Source organism: Saccopteryx bilineata, chromosome 10 (assembly GCF_036850765.1).
Source record: "Saccopteryx bilineata isolate mSacBil1 chromosome 10, mSacBil1_pri_phased_curated, whole genome shotgun sequence".
Taxonomy (NCBI): Eukaryota; Metazoa; Chordata; class Mammalia; order Chiroptera; family Emballonuridae; genus Saccopteryx; species Saccopteryx bilineata.
In genome coordinates, this window is record NC_089499.1 from 40,405,276 (window position 1) to 40,433,069 (window position 27,794).

The window sequence follows — 27,794 nt, forward strand, 5'->3', positions numbered from 1 at the left end:
AAATTAAGATATATTTGCCTGCAACTTACTATGTACTAATTGTACTGCTAGTACTGACCTATACCCAGAAAACACACACATCAAAGTGACATCACTTTAATTTTATCACTCAGTTTATATGCAGTGCCTAAGAACTATTTATTACTTGTTGCCTTCTTTAGCCATCTTTCAACCAAGTCTAGCACTGTCTGAACAGTCCATTGCAAATACAAATATTGAGCCACCGGTGATCTTCTTTCAAAGGTGAGCTTCCATAACACAGAAACTGTTCATAGTATTAACTATCAGTAGTGCTAAATCATCCACTTCTACCCATATCATATGTTAAATGGGCTGGTATGGGAAGCTTCTCACTCACTGTCTACCATAGTTCACATATTCTAACGTATATTTTTCCCCCTTATTTTATTGATTTTTTTTTTTAGAGAGAGAGGAGAGAGAGAGAAGGAGGAGGAGCAGGAAGCATCAACTCCCATATGTGCCTTGACCAGGCAAGCCCAAGGTTTCGAACCGGCGACCTCAGTGTTCCAGGTCGACGCTTTATCCCACTGCGCCACCAAGGTCAGGCTTTCCCCCTTATTTTAACATTTCTGAGATAAAGATGCACTTCAGAATCAGTAGCATTTTATAAATGCTCTGGACAGACAGTAATTCAACACAGCTGTCATGGTTCATCCACTAAATCAGTCACAGCTATTCACCATGTATTGAGTTATTTGCATTGTTAGTTTACTGCATGTGGACTTTAACTACCTTTAAAGTGTTTCCTAAAATATTCTCCTATAATTTGACATTGAAATGAAAAGTTACTGTGCAAAAAGTTACAATAATTGAGATTAGCAAATCAAATATTCGTTATTGCTAGTAATCCCAATTTCGTGTTTTCTTATAAAGTGACAGTGATTTAAGGGATATGAGAATAGCCACAAGTAAATGAAGCTGTAATGTGTTGTGTTACTGAGATACATGCAAAAGAACAGCTTATCACATGCCACCCAATGCAAATGAAGGCAGAAGAAATTGCCAACACTCTAGGAATAGATGAAAGATTTCAAAGCAATGAATGGCTGGTGGCTGGTGCAACCAATTATAGGCTGCACAGGCATATGGCATGTTTCCTTCTTGCTGAACATAAAATAGTGCCATCTTTTATTAATGGCAAATCAGGTTCCATTAACTAAGATTTTTTAAATAAGCACCTTTCATTCTTGGTCTTTCCTCCAGTCTTCCCCATAGTATGATGCACCTCCATATACTCAATTATTAAAGTCAGAAACCTGGATAGCATTTTTTACTTATCCTTTTCCCTCATGTCTACTCTATCTCCAAAGCACATAATCAGAACACTTCTCATTTTTACCTCTTTTACAACCATGGCACAACACACTATTACCTGTCACCTGGACACTGCAAAAACCTAACCCTCCCCTCTTCCATTCCACCCTCACCACAATCCAATATTCATACAGCACCTAGGGCAGAAGTTCTTAACCTTGACACTATTGACATTAATGTTTCGCAGTATACCTGGTCTCTACCCACTAATGCCAGTAGTAGCATACACCATATCTCCCACTGCAACAACCAAAAATGTCTGCAGATATCGCCAAATGTTCCGTTAAAAGCAATATCACCAGCAGTTGACAACCACCGAGCTAGATTAATGTTTTTAAAATATTCCACTGCTTAAAACTCTCCCGTGGGTTTCCATTTTACTTACAATAAAATCTGCACACCTAAAAAGTTCTTACCAACCCTAACAATCTATGTAATCCAGACTCTGGCCTACCTCTTAAAACTCATATGATGCCACTACACTCTTTCTACATTATGCTCCTTCAGGTCATATGACCATCCCTTAGTTCCTAAAACATCACAGCCATTTCTGCTAGAGATTTGCCTTTGCTCTTCCTTGTGCCTGGACCATTCTAGCCCAAAATGCTGTCTCGGCTTAAATTTCACATTTTCAAAGACGCCTTTCCTGACTTTCCCTATTTAATACATGTATCCCAGTATTACCTATCACAGTACCTCACATTTATTCTTATAGTATTTATCACAGTATAAGATTATTTTATCTAATTATTATGAGCCTCTCATATGAACACAAATACCTTGCCTGACTTATTTCCAGCATCTAGTCAAAATAAAATGAACAAATTTATAATTAGTGAACCCTAAGTACTATATCAGTTGGCATCAATAACCTCAGGGCCCTGGCCGGTTGGCTCAGTGGGAGAGTATTGGCCAGGCGTGTGGATGTACCAGGTTTGATTCCCAGACAGGGCACACAAGAGAAGCGACCATCTGCTTCTCCACTCCTTCCCCTCCCCCTCTTCCCTTCCCGCAGCCTTGGCTTGGTTCGAAGTACACTGGCCCCAGGCACTGAGGGTGGCTCCCAGGAGCCTCCATCTCAGGTACTAACATGCCCCAAATAGGCAGAGCATCAGCCCCAGATGGGGTTGCAGGGTGGATCCCACTCAGCGTGCATGTGGGAGTCTGTCTATCTCCCTCCTCTCACTTGGAAAAAAAAGAAAAAAAAACACAGTAATAACCTCAGAACCACCCCATCTCATTTCCCACTACATTTATGATCATTTCCCCTCGAAGTAGAGAAGAGGAGAGATGTGAGGACAGGAAGAGCCTAACAAAGCCCTGCACTATAAAATACCTTCACCGGTCATCGTCATCGTGTTCTCTGAAGGGATGAGTACAAATTAAACGACATACATAATGACTCTAAAGCACTGGGAGGGTGTGATAAACAGACTGATTTCAATAACAATGGCTAAGTTAAGAACCAAACACATGCCTATAACAGATAACTTAATAATGATAGCTCTCTTGCCCCTTTTAATCTTACTCTACCACTAGTTTTCCCTGAATATGGTAAAAATGGAACTCTGTACCCAAGAGATACCCTTCCCCCCTCCTGGACCTCCAGGAATACAACGTATTAAGTGTAACATGGGTTGGTTATACATATATGTTGACTAAGAAAAGCCAAATATCCACTAGCCAAAGCCAATTCATCACAAAATGATCTCAGAATTACATTTCAAGCAGTTTCAGTAAACTAAATAACCATATAGTCATACCTTAGAGATACTGCAGTTTCAGTTCCAGACCACCACACAATAAAGCAAGTCATGTATTTTTTGGTTTCCTGGTACAAAAAGAAAGTTGTTTGCACTATCCTGTAGCATTACGTCTAAAAAAGAAAACCAATGTACATATCAAAATTTTTGAAAGTGCTAACCATCATCTGAGCCTTTAATTAGTAGTAATCTTTTTGCTGGTGGAGAACCTTGCTTTGATGTTGATAGCTACTGAATGATCAGGGTAGTAGTTGGAAGATGACAATGAAGTTTACCCATATCAACTGACTCTCCTTTCATGAATGATTTCTCTATAGAATGTGATTTTTGATAGCATTTTACCCACATTAAAAATTTCAAAATTGCAATCAATCCTCTTAAACCCTGTCACTGCTTTAACTACATTTATGTAACATTCTAAGTCCTTTCCTTTGCTGACATTTCAACAGTCTTCAGAGCATCCTGATCAGTAAACTCCACATCAAGAAAACACTTTCGCCTGACCTGTGGTGGCGCAGTGGATAAAGCGTCGACCTGGAAATGCTGAGGTCGCCGTTCGAAACCCTGGGCTTGCCTGGTCAAGGCACATATGGGAGTTGATGCTTCTAGCTCCTCCCCCCTTCTCTCTGTCTCTCTCTCCTCTCTCTCCCTCTCTGTCTCTCTCCTCTCTAAAAAAATGAATAAATAAATAAAAAAAAAATTAAAAAGAAAACACTTTCTTTGCTTATCCATAAAAAGCAACTCCTTATCTGTTCAAGTTTTATAAGATTGCAGCAATTCAGTCATATTTCCAGGATCCACTTCTAATTCTGGTCTCCTGTTATTACCACCACATCTGCAGTTACTTCCTCCATTGAAGCCCTGAATCTCCTTCAAAGTCATCCATGAGGAATGGAATCAACTTCTTCCAAAAACTGTTAATTATGACCTCTTCCCATAAATCATCAATGTTCTTATTGTACCTAGAATAATGAATCCTTTCTAGGAAGCTGACAATTTACTTTGCCAAGATCAATCAGAGGAATCACTCTCTATGGCAGATATAGCCTTACGAAATGTTTCTCAAATAAGACTTGAAAGTCTAAATTCCTCCTGATCCATGGGCTGCACAATGGATGCTTTACTAGCCAGCATAAAGACATTTAATGTCATTGTACATTTCCATCAGAGGTCTTCGATAACCAGGTACATTGTCAGTGAGCAATAATATTTGGAAAGAAACCTTTCTTTTCTGAGCAGCAGGTGTTAACAGTGGGCTTAAAATATTCAGTAAACACACTGTAAGCACAATGTGCAGTCACCCAGGCTTTGTTTTCCATGTATAAAGCACAGAGTAGAAATGGCATATTTCTTAAAAGGCCTAGGATTTTCAGAATGGTAAATAAGCATGAGCATCAACTTAAAGTCACTAGTTGCATTAGCCCCTAACAAGAGAATCAGCCTGTCCTTTGAAGCTTTAAAGCCAGGCTTTGACTTCCCTCTAGCTATGGAAGTCTTAAATGGCATTTTCTTTCAATTCAAGGCTATTCTGTCTGCATTGAAAATCTAGGCCCTGACCAGCTGGCTCAGTGGTAGAGCATCAGCCCAGCATGTGGATGTTCCAGGTTCAATTCCAGGTCAGGACACACAGGAGAAGCACCCATCTGGTTCTCTGTCACTCCCCCTCTCACATCTCTCTCTCACTCTCTCTCTCCCCCTTCAGCAGCCATGGCTCACTTGAAGCAAATTGCCCAGGGTGCTGAAAATGGCTCTATGGCCTCTGCCTCAGAGGCTAAGAGTTTGGTTGCTGAGCAACAAAGCAATGCCCCAGATGAACAGAACAAAGCCCCCCTAATGGGCTTGCCAGGTGGATCCTGATCAGGGAGCATACAGGAGTCTGTCTCTACCTCCCCTCCCCTCCCCTCCGGAAGGAAGGAAGGAAGGAAGGAAGGAAGGAAGGAAGGAAGGAAGGAAGGAAGGAAGGAAGGAAGGAAGGAGAGAGAAAATCCATTGCCTGATCTGTAGTGGTACAGTAGATAAAGTGGCAACCTGGAATACTAAGGTTGCCTATTCGAAACCCTGGGCTTGCTCAGTCAAGGCACATACTATGATTTGATGCTTCTCACTCCTATGCATCCCCACCACCTCCTTCTCTAAAAATCAATAAATAAAACCTTTATTTTATTATTTTTCTTATTTAAGTGAGAGGAGGGGAGGCAGAGAGAGAATCCGCATGCACCTCAACCAGGATCCACCCAGCAAACCCACTAAGGGGTGATGCTCTGCCCATCTGGGCCTTGCTCCACTGCAACCAGAGCCATTTTTTAGTATCTGAGATAAAGGCCATGGAATCATCCTCAGCGCCCAGAGAGAGAGAGAGAAATGAGGAGGGGAGGAGTAGAGAAGCAGATGGGCAGTTCAGTTGTGTGCCCTGGCCAGGAATCGACCCTAGGACATCCACAGGCCAGGCAGATGTTCCACCACTGAGACAACTGGCCAGGGCCAATAAATAAAATCTTAAAAAAAAAAAAAATTTGAAGCCTGACCTGTGGTGGCGCAGTGGATAAAGCATCGACCTGGAATACTGAGGTCGCGGGTTTGAAATACTGGCTTTCCTAGTCAAGGCACATATGGGAGTTAATGCTCCCTGCTTCTCCCCCCCCCCCCCCATATATCTATCTCTCTCTCTCTCTCTCTCTCTCTCTAAAATGAATAAATAAAATCTTTATAAAAAAATGAAAATCTGTTCTTCAGTGTAGCCACCTTCATTAATTATCTTAGCTAAATCCTCTTCTGCAACTTCTATATCAGCACTTTTATGTTATGAAACAGCTTCTTTCCACCTTTGCTCACTTCCAACTTTTTTTCTGCAGTTTCCTCACCTCTCAGCCTACGTAGAATTAAAGAGAGGGCTTTAATCTATATTATGCTTAGGCTAAAAGGAATGTTTTAACTGGTTTGATCTTCTACTCAGACTACTAAACCTTTTGCCCTATCAGTAAAGGTTGTTTTAGAGAAGATAGCACCTAAGTTCTGAATCGTGAATTGCCTTCTCTGTAGAACAGAAAGACAAAACTGTGCTTTAATGTCTTTATAAGCAATGTGTATGGCTCATTATAGATGCTCAATAAATGTCTGAACAATTCACATTGAATAAAACTGTATGAAAGCACCTGCTAATCTATCTCTTTCTCACCAAATCAAAAAGCAAACACACACCCAAAGGTGGCACCAAAAACTATAAATACTATCTAAATCTTAACATAATTGGTCTGTACACCTATCAAGCTGGGGGAAAGCATGAATTAGTCTAATAACCAGTTAATAGATGAGGAGGCCAAAGGAGGCAGCTGATAACACAATTAGGTTTCCCACCTAATTCCAAATTTTCAGATCAAAAATTCTACATTACCTGATTCAGAGTCAACTTCCTAATTATTTCAACAGGCACTAAAAGTTTTAAAAGAATCTTAGAAACAAGGTCCAAGACACTAATTTTACAATGAACAGAGTCCAGAAAAGTAACGATTCACAGACACTGGTGGTTAGTGCTAGAGCCGTAATTAAAACTCAGGTCTCTGGCCCTAGTTTTCTCTCACTGACACCACAATGCCTTTACATTTAAAAAACTAAAAAAAAATTTCTTAGGTTTAACTAGGGTTTTGTTCCTATACCCCATTTCATGAGAGAAAAAAAGCAATCATCTATCATCTTATTTTGCCTAGTAACTTACTCAAAGAGGTAACTTTCAAGACATGTTTTGCTTTTAGTTCAAGATGAATTTCTAATGTCTTTGCAAAATAATACACGCAAAGCTAATAATCTAAGTAAGAATAATCCTGTTACAACCATCAAAGTTTTTCAATTACCAAGAAAGCATTACATTGCCTTTCTAGGATGCAATGCTTTCTAAGGAAAGGAAAAGAGCCTGATGTTTGAAATATGTTTACAATAAGCATAAAATTCTGGCCATAACCCTCATCTTTCAACTAACAAGAGTACCTCATCCTCTGACCATTCTCATTAATCAATAAAGCTTTAATCTGCTACCTTTATGTGCTGATAAGAACCAATTAATTAAAATTATTTACTTCTGGAAAATAATCTCATTGTTTCAATTATACTTTTATTCACCCTTTAAATTTAAAATAAATGCCCTTTGGATTTATGTCAAATGCAATATAGTTTAATACTTAAAAGCTTTTTAGCCTCTAAAGTAAACCACAACAGAGGCATGCTTTTATTATTCACATATTACAGATGAGAACACTGAGGTTTAGAGAGGTTAAAGAATTTGCCCAAGTTTACATACTTAGGAAGGGGTTGTTAGAATTGGAAACAGGCAGGATGACTCAAGTGTCAGGAACTCTCTTGCACAATGGACAACAGCATTTTTAGCCACTAACCATGTGACAGTACTTCCTTCATCTGTGACAGCAAACTTTTTAATTATACCTAGCAGTACAAGGTACACAGTAAGGCATTTTCTTCTCAAAAGCTAATACAGAATCTTTTTTTTTTTTTTAAGCAAGAGAGACATAGAGATAGGGACAGACAGGCAGGAAGGGAGAGAGATGAGAAGCATCAACTCTTTGTTGGGGCACCTTAGTTGTTCATTGATTGCTTTTTCTCATATGTACCTTAACCAGGGGGCTACAGCAGAGCGAGTGACCCCTTGCTCAAGCCAGCGACCTTGGACTCAAGACAGCAACCCTGGGCTTCAAGCTAGTGACCTTTGGGTTCAAGCCAGAAACAATGGAGTCATGTCTATGAATCCCATGCTCAAGCTGGATGAGCCTGTACTCAAGCCAGTGACGCTTGGGTTTCGAAACTGGGTTTTCTGCATCCCGGTCCGACACTCTATCTGCTGTGCCACCAATGATCAGGCTCAAAAGTTAATTTAGGATTTAACAATAAAGTAGACCATAGCTTAAAATGTTCTTTAGCTTTAATATTGTTCATTGTCATTAAAACTTCTGCACATCTGCTACTTCATACTATCTCTACTAGAAAGCAAAAGAAGCCTCTCAGTGATCTAAATAAGGTAGGAAAAAATAACCTAGTATGTATAATCAGGCATCTCCCTCAGAGAAAAGGGGAAGCATGCCTACTACCCATTATCAAGATTCAAGTTTCCCCAAGCTTGGGATTCCTCTCCTATAACACAACCCACTCAATTCACGTGCAGGTTTCACATCTTCATACTAGCTGTGCAAACTGGGGCTCACAGATCTCACACAAACACTGATTCTGTGGCTACAGCAATTGCTACAATATGTTGTTCTTCATCTCTGACCAAAAAGACTCATGGCTCCCACTAGCATTCAATTAAACTGTGGCAGATTTACCTGCCTGTACCCTAAGAAGCTATGTACTAAGAAGTAAGTTAGAAGGGCTCCTGGTGGCTAGCTAATTGGGCTCAAATTTTTATAACAAGAGCATGGCAGCCTTTTCTGTACAGGACCTCTTGCACAAACTGCACTTCAAGGAAAAGCCTGCCCTGAACTGCCAGCCATCTGAACCAGCCCTTATAAAGGAATTCCTGGAATCTTATTTTAACCAACCAGACTGAGGTTTTTCCCATCCAATAGGAGCTCTAACCAACAGGAGTGGCTCTATTCAGACCATCAGGATAGTGCCTTTTGGGGGGCCCTCATCTGCATGACAACAGGCCAATCAGGGACCAGGGCGGGGACTTCTGTTCATGCTTCGAACCCCCTGGGGTGTGTACTTTCCCTTTCCACCAAGACTGAAGACTTCAATTCCCAGACTGAGCTGAAACACCTAAAATGTCTCAACAGAGCAGACCAGTGAAGGCCAAAATACACTGGCAGAGAAAGGAGCAGACCAAAGCACAGCAGAGCAGACCAGTACAGCACAATGCAGACTGGCAAGAAGCAGAGCAGAGCTATCCAGCCAGACACTAAAGGAGCCTGACACTAAGGCCACCTCACAGCCGTATCACAATTGAGCTGTTTTTGCACTGAATAAAGTTTTCTTCACTGCACTCCAAATTGGGGGTTCCTGTTAGCACTAAATTGGTGTCAACAACCATCAACCATCAGTTGACACTTGCTAGTCTGCAAACAGTATGTCAGACCCTTCACAGACCTTGCCAGGCATTAGAACATAATCAATATTTATTATAATTGAAAGATTCCAGTTCCATATTGCCAAAAAGATAAGGAAAAAGCAAAACTCAACTATATGCTACTTTTAAGAGGTGCATCTTAAATATAAATAACAGAGTTTTAAGTAAATGAATGGAAAAAGAATACACTATAGAAACAGTAAGCTCAAGAAAGTTGGAGTGACTGTTAATATCTGATAAAGAAAACTTCAATACAAAGACTTCTACAAGAAATAAAGAGGGACATTTCATAACAAGGTCAACTTATCAGGAAAACAATCATAAATTGTATATGCCTAATAACAAAGCTTCAAAATACATGAGGCAAAATTTGACAGAATTAAAGGGAAAATGGACAATTCCAGTCATGGACATTTTAACATTTCTCAAACAACTGATAGAACTAGACCAACCCCTACTCCCCAGTAAACAAAAAGCCAGTCAAGACATAAATTATTTTAAAAATATTATCAAAATCCTTAATCTAATTGACATTTATAGATTATTACCCATTTGAATATATTTCCTTTCAAGTGTGAAAAGTACATTTACCAAGACAGACCATATACTAGACGGTAAAACAAGGTTCAATTATATTTAAGAGGAATAAAACCATTCAGAGCATATGACCTCAAAATGAAATTAAGTTAGAAGACGGTAGGATGTCTAAACCCCCCACCCAAAAAAAACCCCCAAATATTCTTAAACTAAACACATCTGTAAGTAATCCACGGGTTAATGAAGAAATCACAAACCAAGCAATCAAAAAAAAGGAGTCATAAAGCAAAATAGAAACTATTTCAAACTGAATACAAACACAACATATCAAAATCTATGGGATACAACAATGCTTAAAGGAAAACCTCCTGTTTTGACTGTTTATATCAGAAAATAAGAAATGTCTGAACTCTATGAGCTAGGTCCCTGGTCAGCAAACTGCGGCCCGCGAGCCACATGCGGCCCTTTGGCCCCATGAGTGTGGCTCTTCCACAAAATACCACGTGCGGGCACTACCTCGATAAGGAATACACCTACCTATATAGTTTAAGTTTTAAAAATTTGGCTCTCAATAGAAATTTCAATCATTGTACAGTTGATATTTGGCTCTGTTGACTAATGAGTTTGCTAACCACTGACCTAGGTTATACTCCAGGAAGCCAAAAAAAAAAAAAAAAAAGAGCAAAATAAATGTAAGAATAAAATTATAAATAACAGATGAGATAGAAAAGATGAAGAGAAAACTGGCAATGTTACTATTTGAAAATATTTCAAAATTAGAGTGGTAGAGGAAAAAAAGAAAGAACACATTAAAAACAACAAACATTAAAGAGGAGGCATCACTACTGATCCTAAAGACATTAGGAGGCTAACAAGGAAATCTTATAAACTTATGTCAGTAAGATGAAAAAATTTCTTTAAACTTACAGCTTACCAAAACTGATTTAAAGTGAAACAAAATATGAATTAGCCCTCTACTAAAAAGAAAAACCCTGAATGTTACCAAAAACCTTCTCACAAGAAAATTCCAAGTCCAGACAGCATTACTTGTGAATTCTAGCAAGCATTCCAGAAAGTAGTATCAACAGACAATGCAATGTGACCAGAGAGGCAGAAACTGGGGTCAGGCATGTAACAAGCCAAGGAACATCAAGGGTTGCTGGCAGCTACCAAAGGCTGGGGAGAAAGGTGGACGGAATCCTCCTTCAGTGCCTACAGAAGAAACCAGTCCTGCTCACACCTTGATCCCGGACTTCCAACATCCAGAATTGTGAGAAAATCAATTTCTGTTGTTTTAAGCCAACCAGTTTGTGTTACTTTGTTAAAGTATCTCTAAGAAACTCATTATTATGACCAAATTCAGAAACAGTATGATGAAATTCTGTGAATGGTGATGAATGCTTAACCTAATAGGGGCCAAATGTGGGGGTAAAAAAAAATATGTATGAGTTTTGCACAAACTCAGTAAATAGAGGGAACACCTCTGAGCTTATTTTATGAGAACATCATAATCCTAATATGAAACATGACAGACATTACAACCAAATAAAATTACAACACAATATCCCTCATGAAAAAAAATCCCAAAATCCCTAACAAAATATTAAATATAGAAAGGATAATATACTGTGACCAAGGGAGGTTATCCTAGGAATCAATATTATTTCAACTTCTTTAAAAAGGTTATTTTAACTTTTGAAAACTACCATTTATTTATCCATTCTACCACTGATGGACACTTTGTTTCAAGATATTTTCTACTACAAACTACACTATTATAAATACTTGTGCACATCTTGGTATATAAGTACAAGAATTTTTTTCACAGGAATGTAGGCAGAAATATAACTGCTAGATTGAAGGTACATACCTATACTTCAATTTACTAAATAAAACAAATTCTTTTGCAAAATAACTATCTTAATTTACACTTTCCACATCCTCACCAACACTTGATAATAGGATTTTTAATGTTTGCAATTCTGATGGAAGAGAAATGGTTTATTCTTATGATTTACTTTGCACTCTCCTGATTACCAATTAGATTATAATTGGGCACTTTTCCAACTGTGGGTAGCTAAGTCATGATATCACTATATCACTTAAGCAAGTTGCAACCAGCATTCTCTATTTAAAAAAAAAAAAATTTTTTTTTAAATCAGCGCTGACCAAATAGTTTAGTTGGTCAAGTGTGTTGGCCTGATATGACAAGGTTGCAGGTTCAATTTCTGGTCAGGACACATACAAGAAGCAACCAATGAATGTACAACTTAGTGGAACAAAGGGTTGATCCTTCTTTCTCTCTAAAATCACTAAATAAATAATAAAAATTTAAATCAGACTATCAGAGTGTGCTAAATAAAATGTTTCGTGAACTTTTATTCCCACTGTATGTACATACTGAGTTACAGTGTAAAATGTTTTGCAACTGTGAGCTTCTAGCAAGTTAAAAGCCATTAGTATAGCATTTTAATTACAACAGAACTCCTTAGAGACATCTGAGGAACTAACTGGTATATCATTCATTAGGCCCATAGCACAAGGGAATGTCTTTTATAAAGAAGGCAGGATTTAAGATGTCCTTTGAGCACTTAATGGCAAGAACAGAGACTTAGAAGAGGAAGAAAGAAACCTCAGGGAAGCAACAAGGAAGGGATGTATTACACAGAGAAATGATTCTATAAAACCGACTGGTCTAACTATGACCCACTTAAAGCTCACTTAAAAATTTTTCAGTAAGACAAGGCTCCCTCAGTATTATAAGATAGGAAACTGAGATCCTAGCTTCATAACTATCAAAATGACAGAAAACTGATCCCTCCATCTCTGTAGACAACCCTAATTCCTACATCAAGAATCATCTCACTCTGGGTCTTAAGCAAGAGCAATCTTTACAGCCTTTGCTTCCCAATTTCCCCTACAGAGTATCAGAATAGCAAGAATCACCTAAATTCTAAAGATTTATATTTTTATTCCACTAACAAAGATTTACCAAGCCCCTACTGTATCGTATTTCTAATAATAAATTAATAGGTATCTCCCTAACAATCTTAACTCCTGGCTATATTCTTTAAAGCTTAATATCCTTTGCTAAAACTGTCCTAATTGCCTCCTCTTGAAAATAATCTGCTTCTTGAATCTGTGGACAAAAAAGGGGCTCTATAATACATCTAACTGAAAGTAATCTCAGAGTGATGCAATCATAAATTCCTAACTGAGTAGGTTATGATGGTAGTCACACCTCAGGCCTGTAACTTCCCTAGTAAAAGGTTTTCTTCACCTTAAGTAAGCCCTGCCCATTTTTTCTGTGTATTTAAGGTTAACACACCATTGAAAAGCCTCTTTCCTGACCAGGCGGTGGCGAAGTGGATAGAGCATCAGACTGGGATGCAGAGGACAACCCAGGTTCGAGACCCGGAGGTCCCCAGCTTGAGCACAGGGTCATCTGGTTTGAGCAAAGCTTACCAGCTTGGACCCAAGGGCGCTGGCTTGAGCAAGGGGTTACTCGGTCTGCTGTAGCCCCACGGTCAAGGCACATATGAGAAAGCAATCAATGAACAACTAAGGTGTCACAACGAAAAACTGATGATTGATGCTTCTCATCTCTCTCCATTCCTGTCTATCCCTCTTTCTAACTCTCTCTCTCTTTCACTCTCTCTCTCTCTATCTGTTAAAAAAAAAAAAAAAAAAAAAAAAGCCCTGGCTCAGTGGTAGAGCGTCGGCCTGGCGTGCAGAAGTCCCGGGTTCAATTCCCAGCCAGGGCACACAGGAGAAGCGCCCATGTCCTTCTTCACCCTCCCCTTCCTCTCTGTCTCTCTCTTCCCCTCTCGCAGCCGAGGCTCCATTGGAGCGAGGATGGCCCGGGCGCTAGCTAGAGTGGCTCTGGTCGCAACAGAGCGACCCCCCGGAAGGGGCAGAGCGTCGCCCCCTGGTGGGCGTGCCGGGTGGATCCCGGTCGGGCACATATGGGAGTCTGTCTGACTGTCTCTCCCCGTTTCCAGCTTCAGAAAAATACAAAAAAAAAAAAAAAAAAAAAGAACACTTAATCTTGGAAATATCCTGTAACCCAATCCCCACTTTGGCCTTGCATTCTCCCACTTTCATGTAATCTTCCTCATTCGTGTTCCTTCCTAAATTCCAAATGTATTAAAACAAACAAATACTGCAAATGATCATTCTCTGGAGCATCTGAGATCTTGCTTCCCAGCATTGTCATTAGTTTGGCTCGAATAAACTCATAAAAATTCTCTACAGGTTTGGATGTTTCCTGTGTCAACAGAAAACCACCTCACATACCATGACCAAACTTCTGCTACCTTCTTTGTTCTACCAATATCCCTACTTAATAACTATTCTTTCCCATAAGAATTTCCTCTTTACAAGCTGCTGGAACAATCACACCACACCAACTGTCTGGTGCAATGACTATGTGAATCTACCTGTCTCTTAATAAGACTGATCTTAAGCACTTAAATTCCTTAACTTGTCTTAGATTTAATCTCATCTCTAAAATGGGCAAAACAATAGGTACCAAGGAATAAGAACAATAAGAACTGCATAATCTTTTCCACTGCCTTTCTTATTTTTAAATTTGGTTTCCTCTAAATGCAATAAAACACTTTATAGAGCAGGGGTCGGAAACCTATGGCTCGCGAGCCAGATGTGGCTATTTTGATGGCTGCATCTGGCTCACAGATAAATCTTTAATAAAAATAATAATAATGTTAAAAATATAAAACGCCTGACCAGGCGGTGGCACAGTGGATAGAGCGTCGGACTGGGATGCCGAGGACCCAGGTTCGAGACCCCAAGGTCACCAGCTTGAGCGTGGGCTCATCTGGTTTGAGCAGAGATCACCAGCTTGGACTGAGGGTCGCTGGCTCGAGCAAGGGGTTACTTGGTCTGCTGAATGCCCGCAGTCAAGGCACGTATGAGAAAGCAATCAATGAACAACTAAGGTGTTGCAATGAGCAATGAAAAACTAATGATTGATGCTTCTCATCTCTCTGTTTCTGTCTGTCTGTCCCTGTCTATCCCTCTCTCTGATTCTCTCTCTGTCTCTGTAAAAAAATAAAATAAAATAAAACATTCTCATGCATTACAACCCATTCATTTCCTACCGCTCATGTTCATGGTTGCAGGTGGCTGGAGCCAATCACAGCTGTCCTCCGGGACAACACCATTTTTATTGGAAAATGCGTAAGGTACACGGGTCATTGTATGGCTCTCACAGAATTACATTTTAAAATATGTGTCATTCATGGCTCTCTCAGCCAAAAAGGTTCCCAACCCCTGTTATAGAGGGAGACACTTAAACTGAGGTAGCAGGAAATATGGGAAAGGAAAAAGTGTTAAGAAAGGCAAAATAAGTATATATAATTAAATTTATCAAATGGGATTACTGCCAAGGCCTATATTCTCTCCTTGTATGTCCAGATTCTAAAAGAGCCCTCAATGATCTCACATCCTTGTCTCACCCCTCCCTTTGAGTGTGGGAGAGATCTTTATATATAATGGGATATATCCCTTGTGACTGTTAGATGGAAAGTAGATTTTTGCATTTGTATTTAAAGTCCCTAATCAGTTGAGTTCACTAAAAAGATTATCCTTAGTGGATCTGATCTCATCAGATGAGTTTCTTAAAGAGGTTTTAAAGGAGAGTATAGAGATCAGAGACTGGTCTACCTAGCCTGGATGAAAGCAGCCATGTTGTGGCTGCCTATATGGACACATGGCAAGGAACTGAGAATGGTCCCTGGCCAATTCACTCTTACAGCCAGCCACAAGGAATTTAATTCTGCCAACAAGTAGTAAGCTTCGAAGAAGACCTTAAACCTCAGATGAGAACTGCAGCCACAGCTGACATCTTGATTTCAGCCTGGTGAGATGCTGAACTAAGAGCCTGGTTAAAAAGAGTATTCAGACTTCTGATCATAGAAACTGTAACATAATAAAGAGGTGTTGCTTAAGCTGCTAAACTTGTGGTACTCTACTATACACCAAAAGAAAATGAATATATTCGCTTGACATAGGGCAAAGCAGCAAAGAAAATAAGGGGTGGGGGGAGACCTGCATCTTTCTCCCCAGAGCGCATTGTATCTCCTCAAAGCACTGATTATACAGATCCAGAATTAAGGAAAAGAGATTAAAACTGTATAAAATTGTCAAGTATTACCAATCAAAAGGGGCTTTTTCACACACACCTTCTAAACAACTACCAAATAATTTATTATTTTCATTTTAGGGATGAGGAATGTAAGGCTCAAGAGTGACATCCTAAAGATCACAAACCTAAGGAATGGTTAAAGTAACTGTAGTCCAGTACTAACCAGTACAGCACAGCACGGTTAAACTATTTTAAAAAACCATTCAAATAAAAAGTAATTGTATTACTCTCTTCCAAAAAAGCAATCTTAGTAACATAACAGTTTTCCATATTTTACATCTAAATATCCCCTAGCTTTGTCAGAACATCAAAACTAAAGACGATACAGAGAAATTTTCATTCAAAAGTAGTTTAATTATAAAAATGACCATTGATAGACCACTTGAATAAACATCTACATTTTGGAAATGCAGTAAAACACCTGTAGGTTTTCTAGAACTTTAGATAGCAAACAATTTGTGTCATAAGTATTCTAAATCACAAGCAAGTAAACAATTTTTCTGGATCTTCCAACATTCTACCCTTTGGCCAAATTTTTTAATCTGAATTCTTCATATATTATGAAAATGAGAATGCGGCACAATATATCACAATAAACCAGTTTTTTTTCTGCTTGTGTATGTTTCCCTAAGTGCTTCAGCAACAGAATTTGCAATTTTCTTAAAAAACACACACATACAGAAAACTAAAAAGTGGAGTTATATAGTACTCAAATTCCACAGAAGTTACAAATTACACAACTTTCTTTATGCCAATTCAATACTGTAACAAACATCAACTTTATCTAAGATGCAAAATACAGTCCTTCGTAGTCACAAGGAATAAACTATATCATCTTTTTAACATCAACGTTAACAGAATATAATTCACCATCATCACCTACAAACAGAAACACAAACAGCATTGTTTTGAGTCCATAAGCATCCAAAACCATCCCAAGACTTATACGCCCAGGACACGATCCTTCGTCAATGCGAAGAGAAGCGATAACACTTCAAATGTGGATAGAGGGGGAGAGGTGATCATCTTAAAATCGGAAAATTTCTCAGTCTCTACAGCACACAAGCAGCACACAGTTCAGACCCTGCAATTGAGGCCCAGGTCCAACTCTAAGCACTCCAGTTTCCCAGCTCTTCACCCCGCCCTCACCCCAAGAAAAGAGGGAAAACAACTTTTATTGGTTTCATCTCCCAGGGGTTTGGCAAACTAGTGGGGCAGTGCTCGGGCCCGGACACGTTTCACAAGGAGACCTCCGTCGAGGGCGGGGAGGGCAAATAGCGGGAAGCCTGTCCTCGACGTCCCCTTTGCCCCTATCGCCAGCTCCCAGCCCCACCCCACTAAGAAAAAGCCAGGGCCCGCCGCCACGCCGAGCGACCCCCTAGGCCCCTCCGCCGAGGCTAGCTCGTTGTCATGTGACGACGCTGCCGCTAAAACACCGCAGAAACGCAGGGCGGCGGAAGGCGTTCGCACTAGCCCGCCTCGGCCCGGCTGTGCCGGGCGCGGGCGAGTCCCGAAGTCCGGGCGGGGAGGGGGTGGGGACGGCGGGCTTGGCGGCGGGCCCGAGCGCGCCACAAAGGCTTCCGCGCCCGTCGCCGTAGTGCCCGAGCGGGCGGGGGCACAATTTTCGGGGCCCGCGGGATGGGTGAGGAGCGAAGAGGGCTCCCCGGGTGCCCGCCGCGCCCACAGCCACCGCCCCCGCGTGCCCGGACGGTCAGCGACCGCCGCACGGCGCACAGGCCCGCGCGGCCTCCCTCCCCCGCGCGGAGCCCGCGCCGGGCCCGCCCGCCCGCTCCCCGCTCGCTCTCTCTCCCTCTCGCCCGGCCTCCATTTTGGATCCGCGTTTCCAGCCCCCGCGCTACTGCCGCCGCATTCCCCCTCTTTCCCGCCCCCCGCCGCTGTCGCCGCCGCCCGTACCCACCTCAGCTGCCCATCCGGGCGCCGCCGGCCGTCGACCTAGTTTCCCCCCAAAAGTCTCCGGTGTGTTATTCCCGATGTGGGGGGGTTGTTACGGGGTGGTCGCCGGGGGTTCGGGAGCGGGGGCCGCGCCTTCAACGGAGCTGCAATCCTAACCCGCCATCTGGTGGCATTTTCCACACGCCAATGGCGCCGCTGCAGACTTGGGTCCGGACCGCCCTCTGCTGGCCGCGGTGCATACTGCCTCACTGACGGGACGGGCCTGCCCGGAAAGGGGAGGGAGCTGAGGCGCGAGCTGGGGGGGCGGGCGGCGGGGACGCGCGCAAACGCTTCCCGTGGGGATTGCGCGCACGCGCACCAGCGGGGCGGGAAACGTGGCCTCTGCGTGGCGGCTCCGCCCCCGCACGGGGCAGCTAGCCCAGCTGAGCCAATTGCGAGCGGCGGATACCTCTGGATGAGGGCGTTGTGGACAGTTCGTGGGTGCCTGAGGCGGACGGAAAGTGGGCCACGGTGGCGCCTGCGCGCCTCGCTAGCTGTGTTGCTGCCCGCCATTTTTGGAGCTTTACCGGGATCGAGAAGGGAAACCCGCCCCTGCACTTTCACCAAGGCCCCTCCCCTGGCCGAGAGACTGGCGCTTTCTGGCAGACCCGCCTGACCCCTGTTGCCCTCACCCCCGCCCTGGACGCGCTCTGCGGAGACGCAGGGGAGTGGCGCGCAAAAGTGCTCCCTCGCCTCCTGTTTCATCCGGGCCTCGGAACGCGGCCTGGTATTAGCGATTTATTGTTGACTCCTGACGAGGCGCTTTACGCGGCGAGGGTGTAAAGATTTCGAGAACTGTTTGGGACCTCCCTTGCCGCTGACTGCGACACAACGGTGCCGGCTCCAGGCCGACTGGCGTTATCCCTAAGGCAGATCCTTCCGTGGTGCCGGCTTTGCATAAGGCGGCAGCATTGGCCAGTTAGTGAAAAAGAGGTGTACCTAGAGTAGGAAAACATAGCCTGTTTTTGAATTAGATTTCTCCTCCCACAGTTTAGGACTATTCTCGGTAGCTCTGAAATGGACATTCCTAGCCTTTTAAACCGCCAAAACGGAAGAAGTGGAAGACTAAAATATGCCGTTTAACGTGGCCTCTACTCTCCACCCGCCTGCCTCGCCGTGGTCTTGGCCCTGGCTCATACCTTTCACTGGCTCACAACTTTTCAGTACAAACTAAATCCTTAATCTCCCAGGTCATCAGCCCTATTTCCATCTAGTAAATTCTTTGTTGCTGTAGCCAGCTCTATTTAGGAATGCTTTAGAATTGCTCAGTGCCTTGGGATGGCTCTTTATAGTCTTCAGGGCCAATCTCCAATAGGTTACCCCAATTTCTGGTTTCTCTCCCAAGGGTCACAAAGTGTGTGGCTTTTCACTAGAGGAAGTCACAACCGACCAGATAAGTATGAGTTTGAGAGGGGACTCCCACTTATAATTATTTTTTACTAATCTCTGATTGCCTCGTTCTCGTGAAGACGATTTCTAACTTGTTATTCAAGATGTCAATCTATACTAAGAATAACTACATCTGGTTTCCTGGGATTTAAACTATGGAACTTACCATTTTGGTTTGATAGCCTCTCCATATTAAAATATCTGTATACACATCCTGTTCTTGATCTGAAAATTCTTATCAAATTAATCCGTTCTGGGCCTGGCTGGTTGGCTCAGTGATAGAGTGTTGAGCCCTGCATGTGGAAGTCCCAGGTTCCATTGCCTGTCAGGGCACACAGGAGAAGTGACCATCTGCTTCTCCACCCTTCCCCTTCCCTCTTCTCTCTCTGTCTCCCCCTCTCCTTCAGCCATGGCTTGAATGACCAGAGCAAGTTGGCCCCAGGCACTGAAGTTGGCTCTATGTCCTAGCCTCAGACCACTAAAAGAGCTCAGTTGCCGAGCAACAGAGCAAGCCCCAGATGGCAGAGCATCACCCCCTAGTCTGTTTGCCAGGTGGATCCTGGTGGGGACACATGTGGGAGTCTATCTCTGCCTCCCCACTTCTTACTGAATAAACAAACAAAAAATTAATCCATTCTTCCCTTCTTCCAAAACCAATCTTTCTCCTTGGACTACAAATGCCATGCTTCCCACTTCCTCCTTCTGCCATTATTTTAATAGCGTCATATATCTTAAATATCTTCTTATCCACTGGCTTCTTTCTGTTTTTTAACAGTTTAGTCTTTTAAAGATATTCAATACTACTTCTCCCTCCAGTTACTGTACTGTCTATTGTAAACCAAAGTTAATTTTATAATGTAATAAAGGAAAACATTTATTTGACCAAAAAGAAGCTGCAGTCCAGGACACACAGATTCAGGTAGAAACCTAAATTGCAGTCCCCCAAAAGGAAGGCCACCTTTTATAGCAAAAGTTACCATCCTGGTTCTCAATTAGATCTGTTTTATGTAAATGAGGTATTCAAATTGCTTACTTCTGTTGGACAGGGCAGGTCTCTGTCCATTAAGAGGAAATCAGGACCTGACCTGTGGTGGCACAGCTGATAAAGCTCCACTTAGAATGCTGAGATTGCTGGTTTGAAACCGCAGGCTTCCGGTCAAGGCCCTGATATAGAAAGCAACTACAGTGTACTAGGAGTTGATGCTTCCCACTTGCCTTTCCTTTCTCTCTCTCTTTCTCTCTCTCTCTCTATCTCTCTCTTACTCCTCTCTCTAAAATCAATAAATCTTTAAAAAGAAAAAAGAAACCAGGGTTTCCCTGAAGTTGTTGACATCAGTTAGCATAAGAAAACAGGCAGGGCAAAGTGTAGGAGGCCAAGAGTTTTTTGTGTAAGGTTCTGTCTGGTACCCAGAGCATGTGAGAAGCATCTGTCAGCAAATGGCTACCAGGCTCTTATTATTTATAAAATTCAGGCCCTCAGTTGACAGTGGGGAGTTCATAACAGCAAATAAATTCCTTTTTTGGGGTTCAAATCAAATGAATCTTCTCAGGGCCCACACAACCTTCCTTTTACTGTCATTTGTCAAAAAAGTCACCGCTTCATTTCCACCTATTCTTTAGCTTTTATCAATGACTTCATGACAGAAAATTGAAGTTGCACTTTCAACTTATCAGAGTTCTAATTTCAACTACTTTCTTATTCCTTATTTTCTTGGCACACCCAATCTCTAGTTCCTCCTTGAAACCCTATTTCTCTTGCTTTTAAGACAATTCTTGGGTTCTACAACCTACCTAATTTACTGGTTTTCTGATTTCTTTGCTAGCTCGTCCTCTTTATTCCATCCCATATTTCAACTCCTAGTTCTCTGTTCTTCTCTACCACATTCTTTTTCTTCAAAAGTCTCCCAGAAATTACTGTCTATACCTGATTTTACCATAACTAAGATTCATCATGTTTAGCTTATTGGCCAGTATGCCCCAGCTCAAAATTTAACATATCAGACAATGAATGCATCTTTTTTATTTCAATTTCTCTTAATAGCATTATAATTTCAGCAAGTGTAACAATTAAGAAAATAGATGCTGGAACCAGACAGCTCTGGAAAACTATGTGGCAAATCTCTTTTGCCTAAGTTTCCTCAACAGTAAGATGACTATAACAATAGTCCCTATCTCATAGGTTGTTATGAGTATTCAACAAACTAACACTTATATAGAAATGTCATTGGTATTATTACATTGTTTTTATCTTGCTAAGAAAATTTTAGCAATTTTTAAAAAATACGAAGGACATGGGTAGTCAACACTCTACGTTTATAGACATCTTAAGTTTACTTTATTTTAATCTCTCACTTGAGCGGTGTTTGTATATAATAATCTGGTCCCTTAGCCTCTAAATTATAGGGCCAAACTTGACTCTGTTTCCTTCAAAGGAAAGTCCAGGTCTCATCATATTCTCATTCAAATCCCTTTTTCTTCTATTGCTCTGTCCTCATTCAAGCTCTTCCCTCCCCACCCACTCCCTTTGCCTTACACCAGAACAATTATGATAGCCTTCTAAAAAATCCTGTCTTTCATTCACCTCCCTTTAAAAAAAATGTGATTTCATGGGTCCTATGATTTACAAAATAAAATTCAAAATACTTAATGACATTCAAGAAACAGCTTGATCTTTTTTCAATTTCTCTTTTGTTACAATTTTTTCATATTAGTTGGACTAGTGTGATGCATCATAAAATATAAGCAAAAGCAGATATATTCAATCTTTATCTATCTGGTAAGATAGAGTAATAGGTTCCATAATATGTAACTGTGTTACAAAAATCACACATTTCCCAGGAGACTCCTCTTCAATGAAATTCTTAATCAAGACTCCAAAGTTCTTGGCAAAAACTTTCAAACACCATAATTTTCATTAACAGCTTTGAGTTATAGGTGTGAAAAAAATGTCAAAAAGGATATCTGAAACTATCCAATGGAACTACTTAGACAAGGCCTTTGGCACTTTATTTATACATCTCTTTATTTTTTTAATAAGAGGAGGGGAGGCAGAGACAGACTCCTTCCTATATGTGCCCTGACTGGGATCCACCTGGCAAGCCCCCTATGGGGTGATGTTCTGCCCATCTTAGGCCATTGTTCCACAACAAGCTATTTTTAGCACCTGAGAGGAGGCCACGAAGCCATCCTCCATTGGCACCCAGGGCCAATACGCTAGAACCAATGGAGCCATGGCTGTGGGAGGAAAAGGGGAGGAAGGAGAGAAGGAGTGAAGAAGCAGATGGTCAATTCTCCTGTGTGCCCTAACTGGGAATCAAACCCAGGACATTCACATGCCAGGCTGGTGCTCTACCACTGGGCTAACCAGCCAGGGTCATGGCTCATTTTTTTAAATTTGGGTTTGTTTTCTTGCTGTTGAGTTTAAAAAGTTCTTACTATATTTTAGATTATAGTCCTTTATTATTATATGTCTTTTGCAAATATTTTCTCCCAGTCTGTGGCTTGTCTTCTGATTCTCTTGACATTGTGTTTTACAAAGCAGATTTTTTCATTTTAATATAGCCCAGGTCATTTATTTCATGAATTGTGTCCTTGGTGTTATATCTAAAAGGTATCACCATACCCAAGGTCATCTAGGTTTTCTCTTATGTGATCATCTAGAAGTTTTATAATTTTGCTTTTTCCATTCAGATCTATGCTCTTTTGAGTTTATTTTTGTGAAGGATATAAGATATGCATCTGGGCTTATTTTTTTAACGTGGATGTCCTGTTTCAGTACTGTTTGTTGAAGGAGCCATCTTACTCCATTGTATTGCTTTTGCTTCTTTGTCTGAGGTCGCTTGACTATATTTATGGGGGTCTATTTCTGGGCTCTCAATTCTGTTTTATTCTATATGTCTAGACTTGCACCAATATCACACTGTTTTGACTACTATAGCTTAATAGTAAGTCTTGAAGTCAGATAGCATCAGTCTTCCAACTCTGTTCTTCTCTTTCAATATTGTGCTGGCTATTTTGGGTCTTTTGCCTTTAGAATCCATTTGTTGATATTGATTTGGATTGCACTGACTCTATAGATCAAGTTAGGAAGAACTGACATTAATGATATTGAGTCTTTCTACTCATCAACAGGGAGTATCCCTCCATTTATTTAGTTCTTTTCTGATTGCATTCATCAGAGTTTTGTCCTTTTCTCATGCAGATCTTGTAAGAAAGACATTTCTAAGTAGCATTTCATTAATGATTCTTCTCTTCTTACCACTTTTACAAAGTTCCAGGTGCAGCTACTATATATTTAGACCAAAGAGAGGTCTTCTGATTATGCTTTCATAACTCCTCTTTCATTCTCTCCACAAACCTATAAAACAGTATTTTAGGTATTATGACCACTATCTCATTTTATTCTCCTTATATTTACTATTCTTCCTTTGCATCTTTCACTTGGTCACAGAATATTTGTTTCTAGGTCTTTAAAAAAATCAGAAATGGTTTTTTCCCTTCTTTTCTACTCTTGCAATTTAGGGATGCTGCCAACTGGTGGCAGTGATTTGCCATGTGTCCTACTGTCAGATAAGCCATGGTTTTTTCCTATTCCTTTTTATTACTACAAACACAGTTTCTTCTAAACATGAACAATTAATTTTGCCCCTAAATTGATAATAAGAGAGAGCCAGAATATCTATGTCCTCTCAAAATCAGTAGCCTGGTTGCAGATAAAACTCTATTCCCAGAAAAACAGAGGACCAGAACTACTCAGATACTTAAAAGAAATCTCATAAGCAGAGGGTTTTTTATTCTTTTAAGTCAGAGGAGAGGATACAGTGAGACAGACTCCTGCATGCACCCTGACAGAGATCTACCTGGCAACCGCCATCTGAGGCCGACATTCAGACCGACCAAACTATCTTCAGAACCTGGGGAAATGCTCAAACCAATTGAGCCAGTGCAAGAGGGGAAGAGAGAGAGAAAGTAGAGAGGGAGAGAAAGAGAAGCAGATGTTTGCTTCTCATGTGTGCCCTGACTAGTGACCGAACTAGGATGTCCACACACCAGGTCTACACTCTATCCTCTGAGCCAATCAGCGATAGCCAGGGTTTTTTGTTTCTTTGTTTGTTTGTTTTTACAGGGGCAGAGAGAGAGTCAAAGAGAGAGATAGATAGAGACAGACAGAAACGAAGAGAGATGAGAAGCATCAATCATCAGTTTTTTTGTTGTGACACCTTAGTTGTTCATTGATTGCTTTCTCATATGTGCCCTGACCATGGGCCTTCAGCAGACCGAGTAACCCCTTGCTCAAGCCAGCAACCTTGGGTCCAAGCTGGTGAGCATTTTGCTCAAGCCAGATGAGCCCGCGCTCAAGCTGGCGACCTCAGGGTCTCGAACCTGGGTCCTCTGCATCCCAATCCGATGCTCCATCCACCGTGCTACCACCTGGTCAGGCTGTTTGTTTTTTAATTAGCAATAATTTGCACCTCGAATAAACCTCATTGGCTACAATACTGCCAATGCAAAAGCTTAAGAATCAAAGATTCTTAACTATTATTTGGGGTAGAGAATACAGTATCAGTAGAACAACCATTTGCTTCATCCAAATTTCTTAGTGTTCTTAGTTTTCTAACTCACTGCTTATTTTAAAAGATCTGGAATGAGACCTGACCCATTTTAGCGAATCAACCTTCATAAGGCAGATATCTAAAATATTGTTTCCATAATAAACAGAAAAATTAACCTCTAATTTTTTTCAAAGAAATACACACATGGCAATGAATAAAAGAAACATTAAATTGCAACAAAATCAAATAGGGCTAAAGAATTTATGATGAAAAGCAACAAATTTCATCCTAATCCTTTTTACCTCCAGGATAGTGATTTTCAACCTTATCTCATGGCACACATAAACTAATTACTAAACTTCTGCAGCACACAAAAATATATTTTTTGCTAATCTGACAAAAAAAAATTGGTATAATTTTGATTCATTCACACTGGATGGCTATTGTCTTGGCTGTTGTCATTTTTTTATTTGCCAATCTAAGGGAAAAGAGGTCAGTGCCCCTACCTAAATAGTCCGGTATTACATGTTTAAAAAATGGTTGCAGCACACTGAAAATCACTGCTCTAGGACAGTCTCCAAAGACACCTTTTTTTTACATGTTTTTGTTTGTGATTACTTTGGTATTTCTAAATATGCTCATATCAGTTTTAGAAAATATGTAATGACTCCCTGCTGTAAAAAATAAGGATTATGCTAAGATCCACTCTTCCAATATTCAACAGTTGCATTGCATTAATTTTAGCTCTTTTGTTAGTTATCTTTGTAACTTTTAAGAATAAACTGAAATTCTAGATACTATTTCAACCTTAGTGTTTCAACTCTCCAATATTAATTCCACCATTATTCTCACCTTCTATTCACCTCCCTAAAACACAGTCGATAAGTCTTTTGTGTTATGTTCACAGGTTGACTCAAAATTAACAGCCAACTTCCAGACTAAAGAGAGTGCCAAAATTACATTTCTTCTGTAAAGACCTCTGTTAAAACCAGTAAGAAGCCACTCAAAGAAAAATGTGAAGAGCATCTGGAGCAAATGAATTATTTTCCCATTATGTTGACTCTTACTTCATAGGCCAAAGACCCAATGTGGTAATTGTGCTAACTATGAAGTGTAATGGGAAGGCCAACTGGAAGCCCCTGAAACTTTCCCCTCCCCTAGAAAAGACATAAATTAAAACAAACAAAAAAAAAAACAGTATTGCTGGGGGAAATGGTGGGAATTAGTGCCACTCCTAAAGATCTAAAGGATGAAGGGGTGGTGGTGATCTTCATCATACCTTCGTTTTATTCTACACTGTGGTCCCTGAAAAAACCAGACTGATTCTGGAGAAAGATACAAGATATGGTATCTTAGCTAGATAAACATTCCATAGGTACATGGTATGCAATCATTAATCTGACAAATATGTTCTTTTCCATCTCCAAAAAGAGAATGAAAAACAGTTCTCATTTTCATGTAATGGATAACAGTGTGTGTGTGTGTGTGTGTGTGTGTGTGTGTGTGTGTGTATATAAATTTTTTTTTTTTTTTTTACATTTCTGTCCCAGGTTTGTTCATCTTCTCACCCTTAGTTATAACATAGTTGTCAAGAACTGTGAAGGATCTGAGATTTCATCATATACATAAGCTGACAAGGTAGGCTGCCACTTATGGAGGCTGGCAGAAAACATGAGACTCCTGGACGAGAGCCAGAAGACTGTTGCTCAAGCACAGCAAGCAGCATGAGGCTTATGTTTACACTGGTTTCCCTTGTTATCCACATACCATGAGGAAGATGTGGAGTGGGCTAGATCAATGCTGTACACACAGTGGGTCTGCATAATGGCTGAGGTACTCTGAGTTTAGAAAAAAAAACTTTTATTCAATAATTTACCCGGACTTTTCCCCAGAGAGAGAAATTACTTTTTTTATACTGGACAGTCATAAAGCTGTCTTTTGTTCTGAAGAGAGACACCATATTTATCTTCCGAGGCTTTTCACTATACAAACATTCTTGGAATGACAGTTCAGAACAAAAGCTGTTGGTGTCAGCTCACAAGATATGTAGAAAATAAGAGTTGGATAAATTGTTTCCCAACTTGGAGCTCTGCAGAGTTGAAGGTACTGGTCTTCAAAGGGAACACAAGTTTACCAGGGGGACACAGCAATATTCCTGCTGAGCTATAAGCTATGGCTGCCAGCATAGCCTATTTGTGTTCTTTGAATCCGGAGACCATTAGACAAAAAGAGGAGTCACCATTCTGGCACAGGTTACACAATGGTGGCATGGAAGAATATGTTTGGCAATTTGGAAATCCAACTGGACACCTCTTGGTGCACCCTTGTCCAGTTTGACCATACATGGACAAGTGTAGCAATCTCAGCCCAGAAAGGGGAAGCCAGGATGAGGGCCTCGGTCATTCTACCAGGTAAGCCACTGAGACCAGCAGAGATTATAGCTGAGGGTAAGGGGAATCTAGAATGAATAGAGTGCTTGCTTTGGGAGCACATATACTAAAATTAGAATGGATAGAGAAGAGGGAGACAATGAGTATCAGGTGTAGCCCCTGAAACTAGCTGTTGTAGTTTATTCCATTAACCTTCCTTTTTAATATTTCCCACAGAAAAAGAAGCTCACTCTAATCATGGTGCTGCTGCTCCCAGAACAAATATGAAAAAGTGTATGTGAACAGATCAAGGGATAGACTGTAGGAGATGCTGTGATATGCTGCTCAGATACCTCTTCAGTGAAGGATTTGTTACCCCATCTTCTAGGAACGCTATTAGCTCCTTCAAGGATTGACTCAGCTGCAGAGAGGCTTGTCCCTTTCTCAGGATGGCCCGTATCCAGTAACTGATCAGTGCCAGGGTACAAAAAGGCCTGGCCATTTCAGTCTAATTTGATATAATGCTGAGGGGCCATTCCAGCAACAAAACTCCTTATGAGGTCAGCTGAGTCTTTCCCTGGGTTTGCATACCCGTTTAACTTCTGCCTTTGTTCAGTTCTGCCTCTTTCCCTTCCCTTCCACAGCTGTTGATTCCCAGGC

The 27,794-nt window shown here is 41.0% G+C and overlaps 1 protein-coding gene and 1 pseudogene across 2 annotated transcripts in view; one reads left to right on the top strand and one right to left on the bottom strand.

Moving 5' to 3' along the window:
- Window positions 1-17,828, top strand: part of LOC136313997 (gamma-aminobutyric acid receptor subunit beta-3 pseudogene) — a 40,388-nt pseudogene extending 22,560 nt beyond the window's left edge.
- Window positions 1-18,007, bottom strand: part of STAG1 (STAG1 cohesin complex component) — a 468,912-nt gene extending 450,905 nt beyond the window's left edge. For both annotated transcript variants that reach the window (XM_066244489.1, XM_066244487.1), the window contains exon 1: window positions 17,790-18,007. The gene's annotated coding sequence lies outside the window, so the exon portion shown is untranslated. The remainder of the gene's footprint in view (window positions 1-17,789) is intronic.
- Window positions 18,008-27,794: the final 9,787 nt, after the last annotated feature.